Here is a 10,761-nt window from a genome sequence, read left to right as displayed (position 1 = left end):
ACTCTGGTCACGTCCGAATTAATTTATCATGAAATACTATACCTAACAACTTTAAGAACGTTTTTAGGCTCAAACTGCAAAAATAAAAAGTAAGAACGTTCAGCCTCAGCCTAAAAATTAAACGTCCTTATTTAAAAAAAAAATAGTGTGTTTGAGACAGTAAATTCTACAGATTTTGTCCGACGAAGCTTGCCAGAGCGTTGATAAAGGACTGTAACGCTCGAGAAGCCTGGTTTAGAAACTTTTTAAAATTATCAATTCAGTTGATAAAATCAAATTATCTGGTAATACCCCACACCGTTTCTTGAAAAACCGTCTCCTTTTATTTTCATTTAATTGCTTCGCAGAGCTTAAATCGGGACAGTATTCAGTACATAATGACTCTCAAAAAATTTTAAAAAATGGTTAAGAACATGTTTAATTTATTTGGGATAATAAAATAAGACTTGAAAGATGGTATAATTGCTAAAGAGCTTTTTTGTAATAAATATAACTTAAGTAAACAATGTACGTACAGGTAGTTTGCATTACAATTGGTAATCATCACGGTTTTTTTCCTTTTCAGCCTTAAAACTTTAATTCAATTTTTCTGTTTTCATGTTTTTCTTTTGCCAGGAGTTTCAAACTAAGAGTTCCTCGTGTACTTTGGAACTCTTTTCTCCATTTCAGAACTTGCTTTTGTGCAGTGAAAAGCTTTCGGGTATTGAATTAAGCATTGTTTGTGAGCAAAGGTTAATGTATAAAAGGCCAATTACTCGTTAATTCTTTGTTTTTGAAAATATGAAAGTGCGGCTTTTTCCGTCTGAACGAGGTGGACGTTAAGAGGAAGCTCTGGTATATTTTTACTCTTGTTTTAACTTCAATCGCAAGATGATAAAACAGCAAAGAAAACTAAATATTTAAATGGAAAAGAGCTGAGTTTAGTACAGCCCTAGATGTGACAAATGTTGCCAAAGCAATAAGACATCTCCCGCAAAGAGGTTTTAATGCGTGCTCAACTTTAGTTATGCTATATCACGAGTCGTTCGAGTCACGAGTAAGGTTCAAGTCACTGAATTCAAATAGTTCCCTTTTTTGCCTTAAATTTTTTCTTTTTTTTTGTTTTTGTTTTGATTTCTGAGTCAAAATGATGTACCTGGAATGGAAGAACACCTAGTTTTAAGCTTAAAACGTTTTTCACGGCCGTTTGCGAGGGTTAATTCTGCACCGCTTCACAGCTGCGTCCCTAGAAGAAAACATTCCAAGGTATTTACGAGTTTACCCCAAAGATTCCGACTTCTTTTTAATTACACGCACCTGAGGCAGGAGTCCTCATTCAACGACAAACTGTCTAGACTCGGCGTGTAAAACTGATTCTCGTCCTCCACCGCCATGATCTCATTCATAACACTATTACTACTACACTGCATAAATATTATCCTCTAGAAAACGTTTTTTCACCAAACTTTTCGCGTTTTTCTTGTGATATACGGGTTTCGCTTGTTAAAAATTTTCGAAGCGAGCCATGTTACAAAATCTGTGGAAAATTAAGAATTTGTTCATGCTTAGCGTGCGTATATCGAGTTATGGATGCACGCGGGAAATTTGAAGGGCACGAAAAATGCGTAAGAGTAGCGCAGCCGAGAGCAACTCTAGCTTTTTGAATGCTCTCCAAACTTCCCAAGTGCATCCATAACTCGATATACGCACAGCTAAGAGCATGAACAAATTCTTTTATAACAGAGCGACAACAAGAATCTGCGCGAATATGCCTTTTATTGTGGTAGAGTGCAAAATTCTCACAACGCACAAAAAAAGTAAACAAACGTCCCTATTGGCTAGTCAAAAACACGCCACATTTTAAACTTTGGTTTGAGCGAGAATTGGGAATGAAAAGCTAAACATTTACGGGGAAAATGGAGAAAATCAAAGCCAAATGAACTCAAGTGTCACTAAAAAAAGTTTCAAAAGTCAGAGTCAACTTGCGAGTTTTTTTCGGTTTTATTTTTGTTGCTTGTTAGATCAGGACATAAACGGTCAATGCCGATAGAAAATTGGGCAGTTCTGTGCTGGTTTCTTCCATATTACAAAGAGAAGGAAAACTTCACTGCAGCTTAACATGACGGAAAATCTGAAGTAAAGTACAAAAAAAATGCTCACGTCATCTTATTTACGCACGGGCGTGCGTAAATAAAGATTTTGTTCATAGCCGCTCAATATATAGGACTTATATAGGGCAAGCACGCGTGCACACACAATTGCCACACAATGAAATACTTTAACTAAGCAGTAAGTGAGCGCAATTCTCATTTGGCCATAATTCTTTATACCCGCGTTAGTAAGCGGTTAATTTCTGACAGTTCTGCTCGTAGCAACTTGAAAATGATGAACACCAAACTTCATGCTTCGCAGAGTCTAAACGGACAGTATTAAGTACACACATTGCATAATGGCTCTCAAAAACTAAAAATAAAATGGTTTAAAGCATTTCTAATTTATTTGGCATGATAAAACAAGACTTAAAATATGATATCATTACTAAAAAGCTTTTTTGTTTTAGCTTAAGTAAACAAAGAAAGTCTGTACAAATAGTTTGCATTGCAATTGATAATCGTCACTGTTTTTTTCCTTTTCAGCTTTAAAATTAAATTAACATTTCTGTTTTCGTGTTTTTCTGTTTTTCTGTCGGTAGGAGTTTCAAACTAAGAGTTGCTTATGTAGTCTGGAACTCCTCACTCAGTTTTCAATACTTGGTTCCGTGCAGTAAAAAGCTTTCGGGTTTTAAATTAAGCATTGTTCGTAAATTAAGTTTCATGTTTAAAAGGCCTATTAGTCGTTAATTGTTTGTCTTTGAGGAGATTGGAGGGCGGCTTTTTCGTCTCAGTGAGGGGGGCGTTAAAAGGTAGCTCTCGGATATTTTTAATCTTGTTTTTACTTCAGTCAAAGGAGACTAAAACAACAAAGAAAGCTGAATATTAAAATGGAAGAGAGCTGAAGTTAGGGCAGCCCTAAATAATGCCAAGACAATACGATATCTCCCGCAAAGAAGTTTTAATTTGTTTTCCATTTACACACGATGCTTATCAAAATAAGTAACACAATAAAAATTGCAAACAGTTTTAATTGCACGTAATGAAATACTTTAGCTAAGTAGTAACTGAACGCCGTTCTAACTCGGCCATAATTATCTATACCCTTTAATAAGCGTTTTATTCCAACACTTGACTCAAACTTGACTCATGACTCGAATTTAACTCAGGTTCGAAGTTGACTCGTGATATGGTATAACTCTCTCAATTTCTCCATTTTTTTTTTTTTTTTGTTGCGCACGATGCTCATTTCACTAAATAACACAATAGCACCTGCAATCAGTGTTAATTACCACATATTGAAATACTTAAGCTAAGCAGTAACTGAGCGTATTTCTTAGTTGGCCAAAGCTATTTATATCTTCGTTAAGAAGCGTAATATTTCCAACAGTTTCGCTCGTTGCAACCTGAAAATGATGAACGCCCAAGTTCAAGCGCTGTTTTTCACGCTTCTGCTATTTGCAAGTACAGTCAATGTGTCCGAGAGCTTTTTTCAATCTCGTGTTGGACGGAAGGGATTGAATTTGAAAGAGATTAAGGTAAGATTATTCTGGAGATAAAACTGATCCCTGAAACTGTTTTGATCGGCTATCGTGAGATGAAACTTTACTTTCTGATTGGTATCCATAAAGAGTAATTCAATTCCTTGGTTTCCGTCACAGAAGGGCCAAATTTCCTCACAGAAAGCAGGTTATTGCTTTTGAGCAATATATAAGACTCGCATGTCACTTCTACGTAACATTACTAATGCGTCAAAAGACTGCGACCTCAGTACTCATGGTCACATGCAACGACCAATGATACGTCTCTACGGATTATTAGCGCCAGTTTATAAGTTCTTTGCTCTAATTGGCCTGTTGAGTTTATTATTGTGCGTAGAAGGAGATGACGGGAGTAGCTTTCTAGTACGTGTTGAGAAAACCCGTTTAGCCGGAGAGTTTTGTCAAGGTTTGATTAAGTTTGTCAGACTCTCTGTACTTCCATAATAATTTCCATTTGTTTTTGAAGGATGAAATGAGGCTTATTGAACGAAAAGGGATCAAGAAACTTGATGACCTCGCTAACAAGTTACCCAAGAAGATAGCTACGAGATGAATTTAATAATAGATCTTACCATCTAAGATATAATAGATCTTACCATCCTGATAGCCCGTTCTCTCTTAAACAACGTATGCGCTGTTGATGTTGATGTATTCACTTCAGCGTCAAATTTAGAGAGGCTATTCTGAATAAAAGTGATCATATAACATCCACAGTCTGAACAATTAAATTCGACCGTTGTCATTCTAAATCTCGTACGACCTTGCGCACCTAAATACACCATGTTTGCAAAAAAACAGCATGAATGCGTGAATACGACAGTTTCTACTGTCGGCCACAATGACACTTTGAAATGCCATTTCAAAGTGTCATTGGCTCACCAAAGTTGGTGAGTTCAAAGTTTGGTGGTTCATCCACAGTCTGAACAATTAAATTCAACCGTTGTCATTCTAAATCTCGTACGACCTTGCGCACCTAAATACACCATGTTTGCAAAAAAACAGCGTGAATGCGTGAATACGACAGTTTCTACTGTCGGCCACAATGACACCTTGAAATGATAGCTCACCAAAGTTGGTGAAGACAGACACCAAGGAGGTTGAATTAAACCAACAAGAAACAAAAATACTTACGGTTGATGAAGAGTGCTGTAGATTGCTAATGGCAAATCGAAATTAACTGTTTCAATAAGCAAAAGCAAAAGAGAAAATTCTTTAAGACAACATGGGCCTTAAAGTGTGTCATATTCAGTTTTAATGAGTATTGTCGTTCGCTGGATCCAAGCTCACAAATTCTGTGCCGTAACATATTTTTCTTTACAGCTTCAAGTTCTTTCTCAGGGTATGGAAATTTATTGCTGATAAAAAGTGAAGAATACACGGAACTAAAATAAATACAACTTATCCTCTACAAGAAATCTTTTCCGGCTCACAATCTAAAATGTACAGGCGGGTGATGTGAAAAAGAAAATAAGCTACTGCGTGCAGTAAAAACACGAAACGATCGAATTAAAAATAAAATGAAAAATTTCATTTCTGACGTTTGGGTGACATAGGAACGAATTAGTCAGAAATTATTATTCTAATGGTACGTCGAAGAGGTTCGCGTGGCATCATGGAAGTTTCGGAGTTAAGTGTCTCGCGGGGAAATTAAGTCATTCTAGGTTTGTTAGTGTTATGTTTGTCCACTTTTCTTTTTGTTTTTGTTGTGATTTTTGTGTTCCAACATCCTGTAAAATATCATTACGATCATTGATTTTTCTCTGTAGTCAGTAGTGCAATTAGGTTAGTTTATCCTTTCTTTGGGGGTATTGTGCTGCTGCATGAGACGAGGAATACATTTCCACGCATTTTTGGCCAGAGTAGTTTTTTAGTAGTTTTTCGTATCTGGCGTAAGACAGGTTATTTTTGTAGAAACCTTAGTTTCAGGGTACACATGTTAAGGTTGTATCAGGATGCGTACAGTAAAAGACTGACTGACTCATCCATCAGGATGCGTATATTAGAAGACTGACTGACTCATCCATCAGAATACGTATATTAGAAGACTGACTAAATCATCCATCAGGATACGTATATTAGAAGACTGACTGACTCATCCATCAGGATGCGTACTGTAGAAGACTGACTAACTCATCCATCAGAATACGTATATTAGAAGACTGACTGACTCATCCATCAGGATGCGTATATTAGAAGACTGACTGACTCACCCATCAGGATGCGAACTGTAGAAGACTGACTGACTCATCCTGAGTGTAGTTGAATAATGTTCAAATACAACGTTAAAAATATTTATTAATGCAGGAGGATATACGAAAAGTAGTTGTCTTGACTCATTTTAAGCCGCTCAGCAAAACAGAGATTCTGGTTCAAGCAACATTTTGGTTGAAGTGGTTTCATTTATATTCAATATGACCGTGACACAAACAATATTTTTCAACGGCCTAATGTTGACGAATTAAATGTAAAGGTTTAAAAGCAATTCTGGCCTATTTGAGACAAAGAAACAATACAGTTAATAACAGAGTATCGAATTACTAAGAACTTATTATGAGCTTTAAAAATATCGGCGGTAAAAAATTATCTCAAATGATCATTAATCGGTTTTTTTTGTATGTTTTCCTCATGCTTAAATAGATAGAAGAAAAGAATCTCAACAAACGCAGTCTAAACAGCGTCTGCAAATTAACTTTCAGGAAATTGTAATTTTTTCTTTGTTTTCCGGACTTGCTTTTATGTAAACCCACTTGGTGTGATGAGCAAACTCAAACGAACAGAGATTAATTACCAGAAAGCCAATTTTGAATGATTACCGGTTGATTGGTGTTTGTTATCTTAAAGACTCGGGGTGAAAGCTTTTCCATATAAGAAGTCAACTCTATTGAGCGGTTACCTACGGGAATTGGCGGGGAGACCGCCGCTTAACACAGATTCCAAAGATTAGGGAATTATAAAAAAACGATTGACAACGCAATGTTATGCCCTAATGGACCACTTAAAGTACAGAATCTCCGCTCGAAAATACCACTACTTTGATTTTGGGAGGGAAACATCGATTAAAAACTACTTGAAAGTTTATATTTAGTTTAATAAGGTGCCACTTAATACGAGTTCGACTGTAGTTATTTTTTTAGCTTAGTGTTAGGATTAAAAGTTGACGAAGTATCATGAGAGAAAGGTATTTGAAGTAGACACTAATTCGTGCAATTACCAGAATACCTTAACGCTTCACTCCCACTCATATACCCCAATAGCTTAATACCTCTTTTATCTTAATGCTGCTCATCTTAAACAGAGTTAAGACTTCGATAGGCGAAGACAACAAATGACAAAAAGTATGAAAAATATTGTGTTTGAAGAAGAAGGAAAAAATGCAAACATCCATTATCGAAATGAGATCAAAATTCTATCTCCGGCCTCAGTTTTTACTTGCACAGAAAAACCTACAAAGACTTAAAGTTGTCCGTGTTTTCACCATGGCACGCTCGTTATTGATTTTCTAACCAAAAGGTGCCGTTAAGGTAAGAGGCTTTTAGCACTGGCGGGAATCAGAACCTGGTGCTCTTAATTGCTAACATTTTCAACTCAATGTTATCATCGTTAACCAGGTTGCACACTGATGACCTGAATGTTGTGAAAGACAGAACATGGGTTTGCAGAAGAAGAATCGGAGAAAATCCAAATGAATTATAAGTGAGTAAATTGGGAAAAAACAAAATTACTGCTAATTTTTTCACTTTCTCTGATTTTATCTCAAAGCAAAATTTTGAAACAAAGCTTTAACCAATAAGTTTATCATCGGGGTGGTAACATGATAGACTATTTCCTATTTCCGTCTTCATTATTTTGATTTTCCACTGATTACATCGGTAAATAAGGAAATAGAGATCGTAAGAGGTTGTAATGGTTGGGATCAGCGCATGCAATGTCTTACGACTCAGTTTCATGTATTAATTCCTTTCAATCCAAACATTATATAAGCAGGTCATGCAATAACTAACTGTCATATAGCTTTAGGACGTTTCCAGCAATTTCTGCCGCAATTGTAAAAATGATGGGCGCCAAACTTCGAGTGTTGCTTTTCGCTCTGGTTTTAGTCGCGGCTATGATTGGTGAAGGCGAAAGTTTTTTCGGAACAGGCGGCGTCGGACATGGAAAGAGATCCACGCTTAATGAGGTATGGAATGAAAGCACAGAGAATACTTTCAAAGACAAAAAAATATGCAAGTTGACGCCTTTCATAATTTGAGATGTATAGAATAGTAAGATAAAACCTTACAACACATCAATGCTATTGAATGCGCCCCTGCTCGTTAGAAGGTGTTTAAAATCAGATGACGAAAGAATACTAAGCAACTATAATCAGTTGAACATTTATCTCTCTTTTTAAAGGATCGTGCCAAAGACGCTGCACTGAGAGATCTCCGCTTCGCTCGAGAGGTAAATTAGTGGAAAAAATAACTCTTTTAGTTGTAATGGAATCAGAGTCGATCTTCTACTTAACATAGCTATTTCAACATTACTTCGTCAGTGAATTGATTCTTTCAGAAACATTTACTTTCCCTCTTGTTCAAGGAATTCAATAGCCTAATGATCAAAGTGGTGGACTCCAGCAGGTCGAGAAGTCCTGGTTCGAGTCTTTACCGGGTCATTGCGTTGCGTGCCCCTCCCATTCAGTACCAGAGATATGTCGGGGAAAGTTGACGATAAACTCGGGTTGGAAGGGAGGGAGGGGGAAGTTGGGGTGGGTTAACCTGCAATCGACTTCCTTCCTATTCAGGAAGATTGGCATTACCTCTTATTAAAACTGATACTTTCCCGGCTGCCGTGTGGGCCGCCACGCTTGAGAGCAGAAGACTGGGCCATTTTTCATCTACTAGTTGGTTGCTCTTTCTTTAGCAAGATGCTTTTCTGATATCGTATTAAGCATGCTCTTTGTTATTGTGATTGCTTAGTTATTCAATTATAGAGTAGTACTCGTTCAAGATTGTTTATTACGCTTGCTAGACATCTATTATAGATTACTGTGATCTTCTCTTAGGATGAAATGATGCATATTCGAGGTAAAGAGCTGTGCGAGGTGGCTAAGCGGGAATGCTGATGTTGAAGAAACAACTGTTTCTTTCGACAAAGATTGCGGCTGCAGAAAGGAATAATCGCTCTATATATTAATTGCTCTTGATTTGCCAACATGTCAGATATGATACATTCAATAAAAGTAACATTGCAAATTAAAACTTTAGTTTATTTTGTGCGTAAACATATAATTTCCTGTCAATGATGACGAATTTGAATCATAAGTGACTGTTTTATTTAGCCTTTTACGGAGGCTCGGTTCCTATAACAACCAGAAAGGTGTTACCTGTGCAACGGAGAGAGGAATATGGTTAGGTTGCTCGGAGGGGGGGGAGGGGGGAGGAGGGAGGAGGGGGTGTGCTATCAAAAGTAGGCTTAGCTATAAAAGAAACTCGCCCAGCACAACCTGGTTGAAAAGGTCGGATTTAAATCAGACAAATATTTCTTTAAACATAATCCTTTTATAGTCTCTATAGAAATTTAATTACTCCAGTTATGTTCGACTAGAATGTTGACCAATATCTGAAACCGCCCTCTTTACAGAGCTTCATGAATCAGTTTGAATTCAAGATAAGAAGCGTTATTCACTGACTAGGATCATTGTTAAAATTTATAACAATGATGGCTTCAAGTTGCGCGAAACCTCAGAACAACAACAACGAAAAGCACAGGGGCATGTATGGGAAAGACTACAAGTGAATTAGCCCCTTTAATTCCCATGAGTGACCAAGACAGAATCTCTCCTTACAATATCAATACAATATCAAGCAGACAAGCGATGAGCCAGTAAAGGAAAATATCAACGAGAGGATTATTAGTTGATCCGAATTCAAATTCTCCAAACTAACATCATAAGAGCTATATAGCAGACAGTAAGGAGAATATTGAATGAAATCTTGGGAGTTAAAGGGTTAAAGAAATCTGTATTAATTCACATTAGAAAATTACATACGCTTTTAATGACCTTTATTTCCCTGAGCTTATCTTAGCCTCAGATTCAAAGATAATTTCATTAGTATTTCTCGGAAACTGCCTCTATTTAATTGTTGTAGGGTTCATGCAGCCGAGGACTATCATTGTCAAAGATAAAAAGAATTACTAAAATCAACCGAAAAACTTTAGTGGCGCCTTAACTGTCTGGGGCCACAATTTATTGCAATTATATTGTCTTGAAATGGTGAGTAACCTCAGAAAAAATAAATTTAAAAAAAAAACAAAAAAAAACAGTCAAACGAAAAGAGGGAGAAACTGGAGAAAATTAAAGTTATTTTGCACCGCTAGGATGATAAAATTATGCAAGAATTCTATTTCCTGACTGAACTTATCATAGCCTTAGACTCAAGGATAGCTTCATTTACATTTGTCGGAAACCGCCTTTTTTTAAATTGTTGTATGGTTCAGCTGAGGACTATCATTGTCAAAAATAAATAGAATTACTTACATTAACTGATAGTGCCGTGACTCAGCTCATTTGTGATATTGAAATATTTGCCTTGGGTATGTAGGTACGTGGGCAGAGGAAGATTAATCCTAAAAAGATTTTACTTGAAACTGTGATTGTGTCTGGGCTCAGGAATTACAAGAGAAGAGAAATGACTGTTTGTGACCATATTCAATAGCCTATTGACGAATTACCTACAGCCTCCTTTTCAAAGCGAGTACTGTTGCTCATTCTTTCGTATGACTTTAAGTTTTCATTCGCATGCAAATTAAGCACTTGACCTCGTTATGAAAAAGAGGCTAGAAGTAATTCAGAAATGGCCTTGACTTTCTAGATAATATCTGCCGTAATTTTAGATGTTTTCAGAGCGCAAGTTTTCAGCGTTATCTTTTTACCCTGATTTTTAATGTTGTAATACTCAAACACTATCCTTTATAAATTAATTGAGATGGTATACGCGCGCTTTCATTGGTCAACAGGTGAGTTTAGTCGAGAGTGCATATTGTAACGTCACGCTTGTTGTGTTTGCCAGCACAATTTGCACACTCATAGCTTTTACAATACTCGCAAATTAAGTTCAAGTACAAATAAATAACAGATAATAGAAAAGGCGGAATGTTTGCCAAATTTTGAC

Source organism: Pocillopora verrucosa, chromosome 2, assembly GCF_036669915.1.
Source record: "Pocillopora verrucosa isolate sample1 chromosome 2, ASM3666991v2, whole genome shotgun sequence".
Classification (NCBI taxonomy): Eukaryota; Metazoa; Cnidaria; class Anthozoa; order Scleractinia; family Pocilloporidae; genus Pocillopora; species Pocillopora verrucosa.
Note: the sequence above shows the minus strand (reverse complement) of the source record.